Raw genomic sequence first — 21,319 nt, 5'->3', positions numbered from 1 at the left:
CAAACCAAGTCATCGTTGTTGTACCTCTCGTCTTTTGCATCATTTGCGTCCTTTATCCCACGGCATCGTAAATGGAAATGCGCTCACTGAACTCACTGACGTAGTTCTCCCCGGCAACATCGGTTTCTAGCAGGAAACTAGACTTTAAAATCATTACTCAAATAATGATATTTCTAATTCAATTTTACGCTATTTTTTAAATGAAACACTCTGTATCTAGTAACGCGTTTTGATAGAACATTTTTGTATCTTCAATTTGAGACAAAAAGCTGCTACAGCTTCGGTAAATTGGAATGCACTTGAAACGGCTTCTGACCCACTTACTTTATTTTTTCAAGTTCTTTGTGATAAGATCAATTAGTGCTTTCCTAAAATGAGGCTTAAAACTAAGAAACGAAAACCATGAGGCCTTAGAATTTCAGCTAAAAACCTCCGTTTTTTGACTAAATTGTGCAAATATACCACAAATGAAAATATCCTTGTCTATCATCAGAAATACCGTACTCTGTACAGAAAGGCAATTAAAGCAGCAAAATCTAATTATTATAGGGATCGCTTAAATATGTCATCAAATAGGCAAAGAGAGTGTTGGTCGATTATTAATGATTTTAGACATTGCCATAGAAAAGTATCTGAACCGGAGTTAAGACCTGACATTTTAAACAACCATTATTGTGATATACTTAATATCTTGCTCAAGGGCATTCGTAGTAACATTAATCCCTTACACTATCTTCAACAAGTGTCGGTTGAGCATTCATTTTTCTTTCATCCTGTCGATCTTACCGAAGTAAAAAATGAAATCAAACGTCTAAAAAATCATAAATCATCAGGAGCTGATCGGATATCTTCGAGGTTGTTACTCTGTTTGCCTGATTCAGCCTTAAATGCTTTAGTTTCTGCCATAAACAATTCTCTACATATTGGCATTTTTCCTTCATGTTTAAAAGAGGCAGTGGTTATCCCTCTTCATAAGGGTGGAGATTTGGATCAGCCTTGTAATTTCCGTCCCATTTCTATTTTGTCTACCCTCTCTAAGATAGTTCAAAAACTTGCAAAAAGCAGAATTTTGTCCTTTTAACATCATAATGGCATTTTGTCTGCAAATCAGTTTGGATTTCAAGCCGGGAAAGAATGTGTGCTTGAATTCTGGAGAGACATCGGCGGCAGTGTTTTGTGATCTATCCAAAGCATTTGACTGTGTGGATCATGGAATACTGTTATCTAAGCGCGATAAATATGGTTTTAGGGGCGTAGCGTTGCGATGGCTTGAGTCCTATCTACTAAATCGTACTCAGAAGGTTACAGTGTCTGGGCGTTTGTCTGCTTCTAGATCCCTGAAATGCTGCATTCCCCAGGGTTCAGTGTTGAGACCACTATTATTTTTACTGTATGTGGATGACTTGAGTTCAGTGAAACTGCAGGGCAAGGTGGTTCAGTTTGCTGATGATACCACCATACTATGGAGCCATAAAAATTCTGATTATATTAAGACTTGTATCCTTGAAGACTTGCAGATTTTATCAGGGTGGTGTGCTTCCAACAGGCTCGTGTTTATTGTAAGTAAGATGTCTATTATGGAGTTTAAGTGCGATGTTTAGGGTCTGATGTTTGACGAAAATTCCCAGAATGCAGAATAAAGAGTGCTGCAAGTTCCTAGGAATTACCATTGATGGTCGCCTTCGGTTTGAAGATCATATTTTACATTTAGCTAGGAAATTATCTTCTGGATGTTTTGCAGTAAGAATGGCAAAACAAAAGCTGGGAGGGGTGGTTGCACGTTCAGTGTACTTTTCACTTATTGAATCTCATATTCGGTATGGCTTGCCTTTTTGGGGTTTAACCAATAAGGGGCTACTTAACATTGTCTTTGTTATTCAAAAAAAATCAGTTAGATACCTGTGTTCTGCTAAGTTAAGAGATTCTTGCAAACCCCTCTTCATTTCTGAAAAAATCCTCTTTTTTTGTCACTCTTTATCTTAGAAACAGCTGCTTATTCACAAAATTCCCAAACTACCCTCTGACACTGGCCATTTGACTCGTCGTGTAAATGATGTTCCCCTACCTATTCCTACGTCTTCCCTTACCAAAAACTCATTAATTTACAGAAGTAAAAAAATTTACAATCATGTTCCTCTATGTGTTAGACATATATCGGATGTTAAGAAATTTAAAAGAGAATTAAAGTCGCTTTTATTGCTAAAGGCATATTATAACCTGGATGACTTTTTTAATGATAGGTTTTAACCTTGGACATGTTGGAAAGTTTTTTTTCCCTTTTTCTTCTTAGTTTTGTCAACAAGTTTACCTTTATTTAGTAACTGATTGTTTTATTTAGTTATCTTTAATTCAAGTATGTTCAAAAAGTTTTGTCTTCTTGTGTTTAAATTTGTTCATTGTTTTGTCAATTTTTGAAATTGTATTTTTGTTTTATTTTATTAGCTTGTAGGATGCTTGTACACAAGATTATTCTTACGTAAAATAGCACATTACCTTTTTTTCTTTCTTTCTTTCTTTCATTGAAAGGAACTACTGTCGAACAAGAATGCAACAATTCCAATAAAATTTTTCTTTGGAAAATAAGAGAATCGGCTATTAGACAGTATTTTTTAGAAAAACGAGAGGGACAATTTAGAGTTTTACCTGGTAACTTAATAGAGTTAGACCATTAAGATCGATGTTATTATTCGAGCAAGCAACACTAGAAAAATAACTTTCAAACAAATGAGTTATGTCTTTACCTGTGGTGATAACGATCTTATTAAATAATCATGTAAGTACAATCGCAATAAGAGAGCAGTCTTCTTTAGCTTAAAATCCAGTTTAAAATCAAGGCCGGCACGAAACAGGATGTTGACAGCTTAACCTGTTATATTACAAAAAGAAAAAACAAAAATGATTGTCTTAAGAAATTAAGGGCGCAAAATAAGCTGCAGTACAACATTCAGTGGGACCGGATTAAAGCCTTGGGGCACTCCAAACTACATATTACTTTGCGTCGACCTAGATTTTTGCGGGCAAGCGAGCCATTCACCAGTGTAATGTAACGGGAAAGCACGGATTCTTTTTGAGACTGTTATTCAGTTTCACTGTTGGCCGTTGCGCGGACATACCTGACTTAGAAACTCGTGGTACCACGACTGCCAATATTTTGGTTTTATTTTATTTTTAAGTATGATTTTATAGTCATATTCTTTTTTTTAAGAGTTTTGGTGATATTTGGTGAACATTTTGGTTTTGTGACTATTGGAGATTATATTGATTGTACTACTTACTGGTGACTTAAATGTCTTCGATGTGTAAGTATAGTTTTTATTAAATAGCATACTTTAATATTTATTATTTTATATTTGACTAATAAATAGACTAAATCACATAGAAGCCAAAAACGAAAAAAGTTGCAACCCTTACATGATTGGCTTACATATAAAATATTAAACGTCAATTAATTTTATACATTAGTCGTATACTTCAGGACTCTCATTACTAAAAGAGACTCAACATACGTAATAATTTACAAAAATTCCATTAAAAACTTCTAAAAACTTGTTTGGACAAACGTTCCTATAACTAACTGTAAATAATTTTTCTTTGACTTAATAAAATAGAAATTAATAGTATTTTACCAGATTTATTAAATGGTTTTGACTGAGTGTCACAAAATAAAATAACTGATTATTCTAACATAAATAAAATTAATCCGAAAATTTTGATGTGACTTTAGAAAGGGTCTTCCTTGACTTGGATATAAGTTACATATCTACTATACTGGTTCACTTAGACTTTTTTAAATTATTTTACACAATCCCATTTTTATAGATACAAATTTGTACTGCAAGCTGACCCACATAAACTTTATATAAATATAACGGATTTAAATAATTAAAAAGTTTATTTTATTTTTAACATATTGTTAGGATATTCAAAAAATCTATATTATTAGAAACGTACTTCAAAATTAGTCTTTTTTAAAGAGCATTCATCTGCGTTTTAAGAATTTTCTTTTACTAAAGCTACTTTATTATTTTTTCTCAATAATCTAGTAATAGCTTAAAATGGATCATGATCATACAAGATTTTTGTTACTATAGTATTAATTTTATTAAAAACACTCTTTTGCACAACTTTAACCTAGATACTTTAGCAATTTCTGAAAGTTGGCTAAATTGTAATGTATTGAAGTTGATATTAAGGAATTTAATTTTTACAAAGTGGACAGGTTAGCGAGCGGTGGAGTAACATTAGAAATACTTTAATATTGATAGTAAGAAAATTCAGCAAAAATAAATTTAGACAACATTACAATTGCAATCGAGGCTTTTAACAGACCATCTAGAGGTAATCCTTTGATTGCCCTGAATGGTGCTGGAGAATATTTTTAGCAATGTTTGTGATAGAGCAAATGATTTAGGGGACCTCAATTTAAATTCATTAATAAGTTCGAACGTTACTCAACGATTTTATAGATAGAACACCCCTGCCCAAATGTAGTGGCCCAAAAAATTATAAGGATCTAAGACCAATTAGTGTTACCTTGCTTAGCTAAGGTGTTAGAAAAAATTATTCACCACCAAATGATCAAACATGTTCAACATAATAAAATACCACCGAATGTGCAGTCTGGATTTCGAAAGAGATATTTTGATAGTCATTGCCTTCGATACTATAGATCATAATTTATTATTGGCAATTTTATCTTTGTAGCATTCAAAAGAGATGCGATTCAATTTTTTAAACATTATTTAACAGAAAAAAGTCAGCGTGTTAGGATTGATTGAATGTTATCTAGCTCACAGCATATTCTCTGCGGGGTGCCTCAGGGATCGGTTATAAGTCCATTATATGTTAATAAAATAATAAAAACATGTAAAGTTCACTACTACGCGGATGATATGCAACTATATTATTTGTTTTTTAAAGAGCAACCTGGTGAGTCGCTTCAATGTATTAATACAGAATTAGGAAACTTAAGATATATTTCCCTACAGCATTCTCTTGATCTAAATCCGAGCAAGTGTTTTTTGTTAATATTTGGTCCTAAGATTGATGCGCAAATTAATAAAAATCAAATTAATATTAGGGTGGGTGACGTGTCTTTAGAAATAAAGGAAAATATAAAAAATCTTGGTCTTACTTTTGACGGTCAAATGCGATTCGACCAGCACGTATCTCATTGTATCCAAAAAGCTTATCTTAGACTTAAATTATTATAGAGCAATCGACACATTTTATCCCAAAGATTAAAAACAATTTTATGTAACGCTCTCGTTCTATCTGTGTTGGACTATGGAGATGTCGTTTATGGAAACTGCTTGACACAAATTCAAAAAAAAAAAAAAAACGTGTACAAGGAGTGCGAAATTCCTGTTTGCGGTATATCTATGGAATCTGTAAATATGAAAGAATTTCTTATAACCTCTCTGAAACAAACTGGTTTATAATGGAAACCAGGCGTACAGTGCACCTATATCTTTACAATAAAATTATCTATAGATCGCATGTACATATTATAAATATTAGATTTAAAAGTTTTATAACATCTCCTCAATTGAACATCTATTTAGGAACGGAATTTTTCCTATAATATTTCAAAGCTTTACAACTCTATTTCTGATTGATTTAAGATCTTGGAATCATTGAAGTACAAGAAGAAGTACAGACATTGTACATGAAATATGTCTAGAATTTTCTGTTTTTTAAGAATACAGAATAAAAAATAGATATTTCCATTTCAAAAATTGAAGTTGATGGTCGTAACTTATTTTTGGACCATAAAATTATAGTAAAAAACCCGCAGTTAAAAATAAAAATCGACGTGTCCGAGCGTTTTTTTTTGAACATACCCCTGAATTTTAAATGAATTTATTCCGGACTTTTGGCTCTCACTGTATATACTTACTCTCTTAATAACGTATTAAAAATAAATCGGCAATTATGTTTTTCGGACCCAATATAGATACAGTTAAAAATAGCGTTTATATAATTTTATATAATACTGTTTTACCAATCTAGGTATTAATAATTATGAGAATCTAACGTTTTAAAACCAAGTTAGCGGTCGTCGTTAAGGTGGAGCGAAGGTTATTTTGGGGATTAAAATTCAAAAAATCTATATTATTAGAAACGTACTTCAAAATTAGTCTTTTTTAAAGAGCATTCATCTGCGTTTTAAGTATTTTCTTTTACTAAAGCTACTTTATTATTTTTTCTCAATAATCTAGTAATAGCTTAAAATGGATCATAATCATACAAGATTTTTTTTACTATAGTATTAATTTCATTAGGAACACTCTTTTGCACAACTTTAACCTACATACTTTAGCAATTTCTGAAAGTCGACTAAATTGTAATGTATTGCACTTTGAAGTTGATATTAAGGAATTTAATTTTTACAAAGTGGACAGGTTAGCAAGCGGTAGAGTAACATTAAAAATACTTTAATATTGATAGTAAGAAAATTCAGCAAAAATAAATTTAGACAACATTACAATTGCAATCGAGGCTTTTAACAGACCATCTAGAGGTAATCCTTTGATTGCCCTGAATGGTGCTGGAGAATATTTTTAGCAATGTTTGTGATAGAGCAAATGATTTAGGGGACCTCAATTTAAATTCATTAATAGGTTCGAACGTTACTCAATAATTTTACAGATAGAACACCCCTGCCCAAATGTAGTGACCCAAAAAATTATAAGGATCTAAGACCAATTAGTGTTACCTTGCTTAGCTAAGGTGTTAGAAAAAATTATTCGCCACCAAATGTGTCATTCACCACAAAAATGATATTTTGATAGTCATTGCCTTCGATACTATAGATCATGATTTATTATTGGCAATTTTATCTTTGTAGCATTTAAAAAGATGCGATTTAATTTTTTAAACATTATTTAATAGGAAAAAGTTAGCGTGTTAGGATTGATTGAATGTTATCTAGTTCACAGCATATTCTCTGCGGGGTACCTCAGGGATCGGTTATAAGTCCATTATATGTTAATAAAATAATAAAAACATGTAAAGTTCACTACTACGCGGATGATATGCAACTATATTATTTGTTTTTTAAAGAGCAACCTGGTGAGTCGCTTCAATGTATTAATACAGAATTAGGAAACTTAAGATATATTTCCCTACAGCATTCTCTTTATCTAAATCCAAGCAAGTGCGTTTTTTGTTAATATTTGGTTCTAAGATTGATGCGCAAATTAATAAAAATCAAATTAATATTAGGCTGGGTGACGTGTCTTTAGAAATAAAGGAAAATATAAAAATCTTGTTCTTACTTTTGACGGTCAAATGCGATTCGACCAGCACGTATCTGATTATATCCAAAAAGCTTATCTTAGACTTAAATTATTATAGAGCAATCGACACATTTTATCGCAAAGATTAAAAACAATTTTATGTAACGCTCTCGTTTTATCTGCGTTTGACTATGGAAATGTCGTTTATAGAAACTGCTTGACATAAATTCAAAAAAAAACGTGTACAAGGAGTGCAAAATTCCTGTTTGCGGTATATCTATGGAATCTGTAAATATGAAAGAAATTCTTATAAACTCTCTGAAACAAACTGGTTTATAATGGAAACCAGACGTACAGTGCACCTCTATCTCTATAGATCGCACGTACATATTATAAATATTAGATTTAAAGGTTTTATAACACCTCCTCAATTGAACATCTATTTATGAACGGAATTTTTCCTATAATATTTCAAAGCTTTATAACTCTATTCCTAATTGATTCAAGATCTTGGAATCATTGAAGTACATAAAGAAATACATACATTGTACATGAAATATGTCTAGAATTTTCTGTTCTTTAAGAATACAGAATAAAAAATAGATATTTCCATTTCAAAAATTGAAGTTGATGGTCGTAACTTATTTTTGGACCACCCTGGATACATAAAATTATAGTAAAAAAACCCGCAGTTAGAAATAAAAATCGACGTGTCCGAGCGTTTTTTTTTTGAACATACCCCTGAATTTTAAATGAATTTATTCCGGACTTTTGGCTCTCACTGTATATACTTACTCTCTTAATAACGTATTAAAAATAAATCGGCAATTATGTTTTTCGGACCCAATATAGATCAGTTAAAAATAGCGTTTATATAACTTTATATAATACTGTTTTACCAATCTAGGTATTAATAATGATAAGAATCGAACGTTTTAAAACCAAGTTAGCGGTCGTCGTTAAGGTGGAGCGGAGGTTATTTTGGGCATTAAAAAATTAAAAGAATAAAGATAAATTACTGATTCGCTTTTGTCATCACATTGCAAAGTCTTCAAAGAGTGAAAAATTTTTGTGTATGATTTATATGTGTTGTATTAAGGAGCATATTAGTCCAAAATACCATAAAATTGGATGGTTAAAAATACACGATCGTCAAAATTTGCACCTGGGCTATCTGGCAAAGAGCTTGTTCTCTAAATATCTCTTTAAACAACTTGGCATGCTTAGTAATTTTAATGACAGAAACACTTGGTTTAATAGCTTACTAGGCATAGAACAGAACTTTTCCTAGTCCTCATCCTATGGAATGAAACCCTAAATCATAAGACAGTTTTACCACTAACCAAAAATCTTGATTTTACTCCCGACATGTGTTTCTAGTCGTACTCTGCACGTGCTTAGGTCAATGTTTATACCAATAGGATTATTAAAAAGCCGACTAAAAGACATAGATTTAACCCTTTCGATACTAACGGGTGATATGTGTCCCACCAAAAAAATTGTTTTTAATATACGCATTTATTTTTAAATTAAATGTTTAAAAAATACTAGTGGGTCATATATGTCCCAGGCAATTCTTTTTACAAACGGGTGGGTCAAAAATGAATTATTTTTATATCGGCTGTTGTCCCAGTAGTATTATCCAGTTTTTGAAATTAAATATAACTCGTGGGCTTTGTTTTGAGGTTAGATTGGATAGTAAATTTGAAATGTAAACAAGCGGTTAAGTGGCGCTCTTGTTTTTGTGGTTATTAAAGGTGTTTTTTTTGTCTTTAAAAGTGAATTAAAACTATGACAAGGTAAGTTTTAGTTAAGGTAAAATATTGTATGTTGTATTTGAATAAAATAAGACCCAGATATTTAGATTTAGGAACGTATATGTCCCAGTCGTAAAATTAAGATTAAAGTGGAAATTTAGGCATTAGCTGTATGTTTCTTATAACGTCAATTTATAAGGCAAAAAATCATTGAAAATTACAAAAAGTTAGTAAGCCTTTTGAATATGTGAATATTTTTTTGATATTTTTCGGTTGGAATTTATGCCTCTACACCTCGTAAAAATTTGAACATAATAATTTTATAAAAATTTCCAATAGGTATTTAGAATTCAAATTAATATAATAAAAATAAAACTGTATAATACGTTTATTACAGTTTACAGTACGTACGTTTAAAAAATAATAATTACAGCATTTATAGTCGTTAAGTTTGGTGAAGACCTACATGAGATATATTTTTAAAAACCCATCAGCTGATACTTACTTTTTTGTGCTTGCAGTAGAAAACTGCTAAAACCTAAAGAATTACAAGAAATGGCTATGAGTATTGACCAGTATGGATTATCCGATGATTCAGATATGGAAGATCCTTTTCAAGATTCCGGCTCTGAGTACCAGCCCTCATCTGAAAGTGATATTGAAATGGATTCACCTAAAAAGAAGAAGCCAAAACGAGTCTCCCAGGATGAATTGGCAATTATTTGTAGTACCGACAATACTTCCAACATTGAAAACAAAAGCCCTGAAAGCCTTATTGAACCTGAAGTAATTGAAGAAAACCAGGAGAATTCTGAAAATGCAATTTGTGACACTACAAACATTCATTGGACCACCAGTAGCAGCTTATTCCAGCCAGCAAAAACCATACCAAAAATAAAAATCCATAGGATTTTGTATTCCGACATAACTCATAAATCGTCTGAACGGGAGTGTTTTTTCAAACTGTTTCCTAAAAGCCTGTTTATGTTTATTTCCCAATGCACCAACCAGAGATTACAAATTCTCGAAGTCAAAACAAAAAAAGCATATGCTCCAACTGATCATTATGAGATCATGATAGTTTTGGGGTGTTATATTGTTATGGCATATAACAAAGTACCGTGCATGGCAAACTACTGGTCCTCTAATAAGTCACTTGGAAATGAAGCTATAAAAGAAGCCATATCACGCGATCGTTTTCTTCTTCTTACATCTAAGATGTATTATAATAATCCAAGTCGTCCAGAAAATTCAGGAAAGCTTTATTACATTGAAGAAGTAATGTCCTGTTTGAAGCATACGTTTTCAAAAGCGCGTTCGGAGAGCACATTTCAAAGCATAGATGAGTCTATGGTTAAAATTCAAAGGCCGTTCAGCTCTTAAACAGTATCTTCCTCTAAAACCAATAAAAAGGGGCATCAAGGTTTGGGAAAGGTGTGATTCACAGTCTGGTTACGTATATGATATGAACATATATTGCGGGAAAGAAGTTGATACTCCAGATAGCACTCTTGGCCAAGGATTAGGTGAACGGGGTGTAAAGACCTTATGTAAGTCTATTAGAGACCCGGAGGTAATGGTATGCTTTGATAGATTTTTTGCTTCTGTTTCATTGATGTCTTCCATAAAATTTGCTGCAGTGAGTACATGTATGCCAAAACGAAAAAATCTTCCAAAATTTGAAGATTTTGTCGCTAAACAAAACATGAAGAAAGGCGATTCTTGCTCTTTATTTAGCAACGTAGGTGTTGCTGCATACTTATGGTAAGATTCAAAAGAAGTAATTGTTCTCTCAAACTGCAACAGTTCTGAGATGGAAACTGTAGAACGGCGACAGAAGGATGGAACTAAGGCTACAGTGCCGTGCCCCAAAGCAATCAAAGATTATAACTCCTAAATGGGAGGAGTGGATCTCTCAGATCAACTCTCCGGCCCTTATGATATAGACCGGAAGTCACAGAAATGGTGGAGAAAGGTGTTCTATAAACTTTTTCTTACTTCAGCCACAAATGCGTGGATACTTTTCAAAGAAGCTCACAATCGTGATGTTCCATTTATAGTTTTTTTAGTTAACTTAGCTGAATCGCTTATTTGATTTGGGAAGAGAAAATGCAGGCATGGTAAGGAAACGTTGTACTGGCAGACCTTCAAGTTCGTCAAGAAATATGGTAAATGTTGGCGATCATTTACCTATTCAGGGAACCACTCGACGTAGATGCCATTCGTGCTCGTCAAAAAAAATCGAAAAACGTACAAAAACTATGTGTTCAGGTTGCAAAGTTCCGTTATGCGCGGACTGTTTTTCGATATACCATAAATAGTTTGCACGTTTATGGTTTCTATAATTAAATTTTATGTATTATGTTTATCTGGTGGTACACATTTGTCCCGATGTTTACTTAGTTTTCATTACTAGTGGGACACCCGTGTCCCAGGTTGTATTTCTTTTATACGCTTATATAAATAGATAAAAAGCAATTTTTTGTTTTATTTCTAAGCTACCTTATCCTATAACAAGATTTTTTATTTAAAAAAATTAAAATTTAAAACTCGTATTTTGAATGCATCAGCTCGTGTGGGACATATATATCCCATTAGTAAAATCAAAACCATTTTTTAAAAAATAAAGTCGTTGCGAAAGGGTTAAAGTAAATCTTAAAGACTCTTCCACATTCCAGATCAATTAGGACTAACAATAGTCTATCGAAGTTCAAACAAGTTGCGAAATTTTTTACCATACCCGAAAGATAAAATAAAGATCAATGAATAGTCGGATAATGATAAGAAATAATAGGACAAACAAGAAAATCAATTAATGTGAAATTTAAAGAACATATAGCTCATGTAAAATATAGAGGAGTTGAAAAGTCAAGTTCGGTTGTACATTAGCTTAATTTTTTTAAGTAACAAACTTATAATTTACTTTTTTTTTTAATTATACTCATAAAATAAAATCTCTTGATATTACTGAAAAAGCTTAAACGTCGATTTAATTTTAACAGTATATTCCATTAATGTATATTATTATCATAGACTGTCCATATGTTATAATTTATAAAATAATATTAAAATTTAACGAATTTTAACCAACACGAAAATCAGTGTACAACAATCAATGCCAGTTTGTCTGACCATGAGGCAATAGTAGCATAGGATAGTAAAGCTTAATAGCGCAGCTAATGAGAATAAGTTTAGATGCGGTAGACTTTATACTAGAGCTAATTTCCGCAAATTCTCTTTGCTTTGCAATATGTCAAATTGGAACAATGTATTGACTACTGATAACCCCCTGCATAGCTTTCATCAAATAGTATTAAACAATTTTAACACTGCTTTTCCTGTTGTCAATATTAAAAAACGAAATAGAAAACCTTATGTTTAAAAAGGTTAAGGAAAAATATGTGCTCCCTTTTTTACATTAGGAAATATGCTATGAACAATGCAACATTTTTAAATTACTATAATAGATACCTCAAGATTTACAGAAACTCAATCAAAATGGCTAAGTGGACCTACTTTCAAAGGAGGATAAATAGTTCGTCCAATAGAGCAAAAGAGTCTTGGAAGTTTTTAAATGAGCTAAGTGGTAAAAATAACGTCTTGGTTATTCCAAATACCTTAGATTCCAATGTCCTCAATTTCTTCTAGTGTGATATTGCTAGTAACCTTGCAGCCAATATCTCAGAAAAAATAGATCCCAGGAGCTATCTCCGCAATGTGATGTAGTAGCCGAATCTTTCTTTTTTGCCCCCACAAGTGTGGAAAAGCGTATACAGTTAATGGTTAATATTAAGAATAAGAGTTCATCAGGTTGGGATGGGCTTTCTCTTACAATATTATCTGCTTTACCTCTTGTTGCTTTGCAAGTCTTGGCCGAGTCAATTAACTTTTCATTTATGTCTGGAGTTTTCCCAGAGTGCTTAAAAAGAGCAATGATTATTCCTCTTTACAAAGGTGGCGATCGCGGCTGTCCTTCTAACTTTAGACCTATAGCGTTATTGCCTACTTTAGCCAAGATAGTGGAACGGCTCGTTTAGCCTATTGAGTGTTCAGCAGTTTGGCTTTCGTGAGTCTGTGAGCACAATTAATGATGCTATCTTTAGCTTTCTAGAGCACCTGTACAACCGACTGAATGTTGGTGAAGTTGCAGCAGCGGTATTCTCTGACTTGTCCAAGGCATTTGACTGCGTGAGTCACAGAGTGCTGCTGATGAAACTGGAGCTCTATGGTTTCAGAGGAACTGCCCTTGAGTGGCTTCGTTCCTACTTATCAAATCGTGTCCAGGCTGTCAAACTTAATTGTGATATCTCTAAGGAACTTAATATAAATGTGTGTGTTCCGCAAGGATGAGTACTTGGTCCTCTACTTTTTCTTATTTATGTGAACGATCTGCTACAACTGCAGGTAACTGGCAAATTTACATTGTTTGCCGATGATACCACCATCCTCTGGCACGAGTCTGATGTTTCTCAAATGGAGGCCAATATACGTGCAGATTTGTTAAAAATAAAAGACTGGTGTGATGCAAATTTTTTGACATTTAATGTTTCCAAAACAAATATCCTTAAATGTAATACAAATGATATATGTTTAAATAATGAAGCCATCAACATGCCACCGTTCAGTAAGTTTTTGGGTCTTTCCATAGACAAGTTCCTTAAATTTGAAGACCATATTGTGAATGTGTGTAGAAAAGTCTTATCAGGCTGCTACGCCCTAAGGGTTATTGCCACCAGTCTTAATTTCTCCATCGCCAGATCTGCATACTTCGCAATTATCGAGTCGCACCTTCGATATGGAATTTGCTTTTGGGGTTTATGTTCAAATTCACTTTTTTAATTCAGTGTCTGTACTCCAGAAAAGGGCCATTAGATGTCTATGTGGGGCAAGCCTCGTGACTCATGTCGCCCGCTTTTTGTAAGTCATAATATTTTAACTCTGTGTTGTTTTTTTATCTTGGAAACAGTTTGCTTAGTTTTTAGAAAATATTAACAGGAACTCCACTTAAGAAGCCGCTATAATACGCGACAAAATTATTTGTTGAGGCTACCCATTCCTCATTTTGAACTTGTCCGTAGCTCTATCATATATAGAGGTAAAAAGCTGTTTAATAAACTTCCACTAGAAATAAGACAACTTAAGACTGAAAAAAGCCTACGAAAATATTTCTTGCTAGTAAAGCGTAGTATAGTTTAAGTGAATTTTTTAATGATTAGCATTTAAGTATTTTTCAAAGTTTTATATAATTTTATTTTATTTTAAATTAGTTTCTTGTTTTTATTCCTTTAACGTACGGTCTATTGGCTTTGTCTACAACTTTTATGTTTATGTTGACAATAAAGCATTTTTTGAGTTTGAGTTTGAATTATTGCAAAATACCATGTTTGATTTTTTTTTTATTGTCGTTGGGTGAAAAATAAAAATCTTTGGTTAAGTTTATATACATTATGTAACAATGTATATTTTCATATTTCACTATTATTACATTTGTATGCTAAAAAATCTATATATAATATAAAACTTAAAAGAAAATAAAAAAAAACATTTATTACATAACGTTTGATGAAGAGTGAGTAAGTAAATGATAAAAGTACCCATTTAATATTTAACCATTAAATATATCCAGCATATTTATTTTTAATACATTTAAACCTGCCATTACAAAAATTATAAAATCTAAAGGGTTGAATTTGAAGAAAACACGTTCATTTTATTTTATTATGATGCATTTTTAAGTCATACAAGTTGTAAAGTTTACAAAGATTGTAAAATTTTTGCACTCTAACCTTTTTTTTTCTAGTTAGTAATAGTAAGAGATCACCCCAGTTACCCCTTTAATACAATATATTTTAACATTTCCGTTATTTCTTTCTATGTTTTGAAACGATTTATACTTAAAATCATTCACATACATTTAAAATTAATATCCATTAACTATTTAATTTATTGTATAAAAAACCTGCTCTACTAATCAAACCATTTTATTAACAAAAATTTCGTTTTAAAAATAATATAATTTAATCAAGCGCAAATGCTTTCAAAAAGATATTTGCAAGTTTAAAATTTAATTGTTTATTGCAGCCTTCACAATGGCGTGTGGCGATAAGCTTTCGCTTATGATAAAAAATTTACTTTTTTGAATGTACTAGTTAATAAATAAACTAATTAGTTTAATGAAATTGTTTATAATAACTAAATACGTTATTATAGTGGTAAAGACTATGAGGTTTTAAGATGTGCTTCGTCCTATTATAGTCTTATTTGGCAAGAATATTAAAGGAATCTCCTGTAAAACCGTAGGAAAAAAATGCTGTCATAAAAATGGATATTCCCAGAATGTTTTGCCTAAGTACTCTAATATTTATAATGATTTGAGGATATTAAGAAGGTTTTGTGAAATTATAATTATTACTTTTAATGCAATTATTTTTTTAATTAAAAAAAGCTGAAAATTTGAATTATTTTTCATTTTTAAAATATGTAAATTAATAAAAAAATTACACGAGAACCATAAAAATTAAAACTTATTATAAGCAATAAGTAAAATACATTAATTAATTTTGTGTCAAGAATTACACTTGAATTTTAAATAAAATGAGTCATAAGATACAATAAGTTTTTTCAAAATAGTTCAAGGTCTTGCGCATTTCTTCTGTTCAGAGAAAGACGTGAATATATTTGGCGATGTATTAATGAGGTTTAAGTGAGAGGCAACCATGGTCAGTACTCTTGGTAACACAGATTAGTTTAACTTTCTTTTAATGGTTAAAAAAAAGGACTAAAGTGTTTTATATGTAATATTAGTTTAAATCAAATTTTTAAAACGTAAAGATCTGATATGCAAAACTATTTGTGTTTGTTTAATATTATTTATGTTTTATAATTTAAGGATTTATTGGCTATTTAAACTGAAATATTAAATTTCCTATTGACAACCAATGCGGAAATAATTCCCTAAGATATTAATAAAAAACAAATTTGGACTTTAAAATAAACTAGGAATTCCAAGTTTATAATATTAGTATAACACATTACTGATCTTAAGACATATATACAGATCATCTTAAATAGCCTATAAAAAATTGAGTTAAGAGATGCCATGTAGAATTCAAATGTCATATATTAAATTAAAAAATTTAACAGGGTAAAAGAAGGATTGTAAAAATTAGTAATTTAAACTCGGTTTATAAAATAAATAGTATTTACTATTTAAAAACTAAAATAACAAGAAAATTAAAGTTTATTATGTACATTAATAAATATGTGAAAGTTATAATATATGCGATATAATAGCTGTGATGCGATAACTGATATGCTATACTCACTTTACCAAAAAGAAAACTAAAAAAAGTAAAAATCAAAATAAACTAATAAACTATTACTTATTTTGTTTTATTATATACAGACAACTTCGCTCTATAAATAACTTAAAGCCGCTTTAATTTAAATTTTAACTAATTCTTGAACTAAGACAATTTTTAAATTTTGCTATATCCGTAAATCCGTAAAAAAGTTACAAGCGTGCGGTATATCTGTTTCATTCATTTAAAAAAAAAACAATTTATATACCTATAATCATGAATTGTATGTATCAATTTACTTAGTGCAAGCCAGTCATAATAATAAAATAACCTGTAATGATGACACCATTAAATAAAGATGGACAGCTACCCAAGTGATAATTGATAATTTGCATTTTTTGATTTTGTTTTGCACAGTCGAGTCCTCGGTTAGTATTTTTATGATGATGCGCAAATAATCGGTTTATAGTTTTTACGCTTAAGCGATTTAAAAACACAGTGAAACAGGAACAAAAATAAGTACTTATACATTGCTATATTGCTTATATTAAAGTACCTTATTTATTATTCAATTATATTTTTATAACCGATAATATAAGATAATGTATAAGGTTAATACATATATCCATTCTTTAAACCAACTCTTCTTGCATGGTCACAAAACTTAATTTTTCATTAAACATAAAATCCTTCTAAACATTTATTCTTTAACACATTTCATTATAATATTATTAATTTGAGGTAGAAAATCTATATATTAGAATAAGCATTTATAAGTATTTAAATAAAGAGGTTTATACTGCATCAACTTAAAGTTTAAAACTGTCAATTTTTCATAAAATGATTATAGAAAACTTTATACTTATAAATAAATTTAGGATTAAAAATCACGAAAAAGTATTTAGGGTTTTCTGCTTTCTTTGCTAGAAGTTTAAAGATCAATTATTAAAAATTGATAGCTGATATACGACCTGAATTTACATTGAACTCTTTTCAATCTGTAAAACTAATGTTCATTAGAAATAAGCTGTAAAGCTTACGTACAAATAACACTCTAAAAACCTCTAATAATAAGATTTGTATTCGCAAATTTTCGGTTCATATTACATATTAAATTACCACAAATTATTATAAAATTACCAATAATTAATTTTACCATTATCATTAAAAAGTAATTTGTTTAAATAATTAATATTTAATGATTAGATAAGTTGTATCAAAATCTAACTTAGGCATGAAAAATTTATTGATTTATAATCTATACTTATTGATAAAAGTGAGAAGGAAATAAAAAGAGCTTAGGCATTAGAGAAGGCAAAGCTTATTACAATTTAATTTTTATGGCCATTATATAATGCAATTATAATAGCTCGTATCAGGATTAATCTTAATGATTAAAATGTTTTGTCTAAAATAATGACATTTATTAACCCAAATTGTTAGTCAAAAGATCAGCTAGGCAGATTTATTATAAATTTAGCAAGCCACAAAAATCGAATATAATATACTATTATTTACCAAACATGAACAATGCACGTTTAAGCCTTCATGGGATATCCCAGGAATAGTTATAGATATTTGTTGTTAATAGATATTCAAAATAATACTGAATGCTTATATATTGTATTTTTTGGACTGATGGTTACGCTTTTATTAACGGAGATTATTCATTTTAAACAGTGAGGAGTGTTGGAGCAAAACCGAATAAATCCACCAAACATGATTTTGAGAAAAACCCGAATTTTTAATAACGCAAAAAGTATTATCTTTTTCTTTTTTTTTTTTTTTTGGTAGAACATATTATTGGAGACAGCGTTAATAATACATTCTACTTAAATACAATTTTGAAAAATTATTATTTATTGAAATATAACAAAACCAACAATGAATTTATTCGGTTTTGCTCAAAAGTATTAGATTTATTTGATTTTGTCCAAAATTTTATTACCAAGCAGCAATAAAAACATTGTTTTAAACAAAGAGAAAGCTTTATTTCTTAAAATATTTAATACAATATATTAAGAAAAAATAAAAGAAAAAATAAAAATAACAAAAAAAAAATTCTTTTAACAACACAGTCATTAACTAAAACCTAAATATAGAGTGCGTATTCTTCCTCCAAGCAGTCGCAATCATAACTAATATTATCCTCTTCCTTCGTCTTTACACAGCAGTTTTTTGTACCATTCAAATTTTTCTTCACTTGTCCACTCTTTTCCAAATTGTTTTTCCATCAGTTGTTTTACGCTCTGATTTTTTTTTGAGGAATGGTATTGCGCAGCGGGACCTCTGACATAGAGCTGCCATATTTTTAAAAGTAGAAATCGGGAGCATGGCATGTTCGAGTTTCGAGTCATGCCGCAGGCAATTTTTTTTTCGGAGCCATGAATTAGTTTTAGAGCTGGTATTATAAACATATGTGTGTATTTTAAAAATTTTAAACATAAAGAAAAAATAAAAATATATTCTTTGACCTCGTTAACAAAAACAACATGTATTTTATTTTAACGCTACAAAAAAACTAAACGTAACATTAAGAAATATATTCTTATAGCTTATTAATTACATAATTAAGATACATATATTAAACACTTCAAACATACTTTTCAATAATTGATTATTAGGTTGCTCAAGTGTTTAAAAAATTTACAATACGTCACAGGAAAATATCGGTATTTTCCGACGCTTTGTCAGTAGATGACAGTTGCATCGATTTACAAATTTGACTTGTCCTAGTATCATTCGAGTTGGATAAATAACGGCACATTATCAAGTCGCGCCAAGAAATTAGGATGAAACGCTGATTTGGAAAAATAACGTCGAAAATTCAATTTGTGTTAGTACTGCTAGAAAAGTTTAATATTTTAATGTGAAAATTTAGTAAAATAACGACGTAAGTCGTAAGTATTTTATGTCATTGTTATTCCGAAACATCGTTATTTTTCTTTGATTTTTTGTAATATTAATAGTATTCTAATTCATTATTCCCCCAAAATGTTGTTGATTTATAAGCTCATGACTATATTTATATTCATTATATTTATCAGGTCACAGAGCTCATTATTGCTTTGAAATTGACTATGATTTTTGACAGAAGTGTTTTTAGCTTTTTTAGTATTGACCAAAAAATTTAATTAGAATGTTTTTTTTTTACAGATTTGATCGAGGAGTGCTATTAAAATTGGAAAAAAATGAACTCAAGAACATCAATCATATTTGCAAATTTCAAGAAAGTAGTTTACTTTTAAATTTAAAGATTTAATTGATTCTGGACCTGCAAATATGATAGTAGAATTTCATAAAAGTAATTTTGAAAATATTACCAGCTTTTCAATTCTACCGCCTCTTAAGTTGGAAATAAATTTTAATGAGATTAATTCAGATAATGTGTCTTTTTCGCCTGGTTGAATGCCCCCGGCTGTAGATTTGAATATCTTATTAACTGCAAATGGTTTAAATTTTAATCATTATTTAGACGGTGGTATGGTATTAAAACCAACAAGTAAACTATCTAAAGATACCTAACACAAGTAACTATCTAAACATACCTAACACAAAAAAAAACATATATTATTTTGCCTCGTTTTTGGCAATTATTATGCCAGAGTTACGCCTTAAAATAACTCGAATAAATCCTTAAATTAAAAATATTTTAAGCTGGTCCCTACTTTACCAAGAATGTTTTTCCCATCTTTTTCTAAAAATTTTACAAATTCTTGGCAAGTTTCGGTAAAGTTATGCTTAATCATTAATTCTGACTCTAAGGTTTCTATAGAAAGAGAATTTCTTTCTTTTTTCCACGCTATAAACATTAAACTAAAAATTCTTTCACACATGGCATTAGAGTGGGGAAGAGAAAAAACACAAGAACATATTTTAGAATAATTCGGAGACTTATTTGTTTTAAAATAATAAACCCATTGTTGGTCAATTTTAAAATCTGACAATTTTTCGGGGAGATTTTCTAAAAAAGATGAAAGGTTCACAAATTCTTCAAACAATAAATCAACATCTATGTCAATACTAAATTCTTCTGAAATTTTCATAAAATCCTCCAATCTTGGATTAGTCCTCAAATCCATTGCTTTCAAGTATTTACATTTGTTGTTGTCAGTAAAGTCATACCTAAAATTATCAAATAACTTAAAAGAAACTTGTTTCTGAGATCATATAATATACCTACCATTTTTCTAAATATTCTACAATTCTCCCAATTAACGAATCAGCTTCTTTCTTTAAAATATTTACAATATCTAAATTATCACATTTTCGTACTAGAGAAAGGGCTATTGAGCCATAAAACTTCTGTTCCCTTTTCATCACCAAGGATCGTCTTAAAGTATCCATGATTCCAAACAATTCTACTGCTAAGGCACTTTCGGATTCCAATTTAGAAATTGCCGCATTCATGGCAGTTCCTATGTTTAAAATAAGCCCTAAAATGTTTTTTGTTTGAAGTAAAATAATTAAAGGATAACGAAAACATCTACTTACCTAAATAGGCCTCAGCGAGTTCGTTTTCAAAAAACATTCTTAGAATTAAAGGTGACGATTCTCGAGATAAAAAATATGATTTGATGGGAACAAAATGTTTTAGTAAACGTTCGACTGCCGGAATTAATGAGAGCCAACGTGTAGGAACAGAACGTAATAGCTCTGACCATTCTTGTTCACAAAAGACATACAAATCTTTAAGCTCTGTAATTTTTTTTTGAGCTGCTGCTAAATTCATTGTAACATTTGATTACAATAGTTTCAATATCGTACCTTATAACATTTTGTCCATACTTGCCAGCATTGTGAATAATATGGCATACACAGCCAAAGGGTAAAATATTTTTATTATGTTTGTGTAGCTCTGTCATAACACTCTGTTTTTTTCCAAAATTAACCGACGCATTATCAGCGCAGTAAGCAGTGAAATTTTTAAATGATAATCCTGCCTCATCAAGACCATCAATTAGGCATTTAGCAATATCCACTGACTTTTCTGATGAATTTGAATAAAATTTTAAAATAA

At 30.4% G+C, this 21,319-nt stretch overlaps 1 protein-coding gene across 2 annotated transcripts in view; it reads left to right on the top strand.

Annotated features, from left to right (window-relative positions):
- Window positions 1-3,056: 3,056 nt before the first annotated feature.
- Window positions 3,057-21,319, top strand: part of LOC126735869 (class A basic helix-loop-helix protein 15-like) — a 127,269-nt gene continuing 109,006 nt past the window's right edge. For both annotated transcript variants that reach the window (XM_050439974.1, XM_050439966.1), the window contains exon 1: window positions 3,057-3,299. The gene's annotated coding sequence lies outside the window, so the exon portion shown is untranslated. The remainder of the gene's footprint in view (window positions 3,300-21,319) is intronic.

This window comes from Anthonomus grandis, chromosome 1, assembly GCF_022605725.1.
Source record: "Anthonomus grandis grandis chromosome 1, icAntGran1.3, whole genome shotgun sequence".
Classification (NCBI taxonomy): Eukaryota; Metazoa; Arthropoda; class Insecta; order Coleoptera; family Curculionidae; genus Anthonomus; species Anthonomus grandis.
The sequence above is the reverse complement of the archived record's forward strand: the minus strand, read 5'-3'. Positions and strand labels throughout refer to the sequence as shown.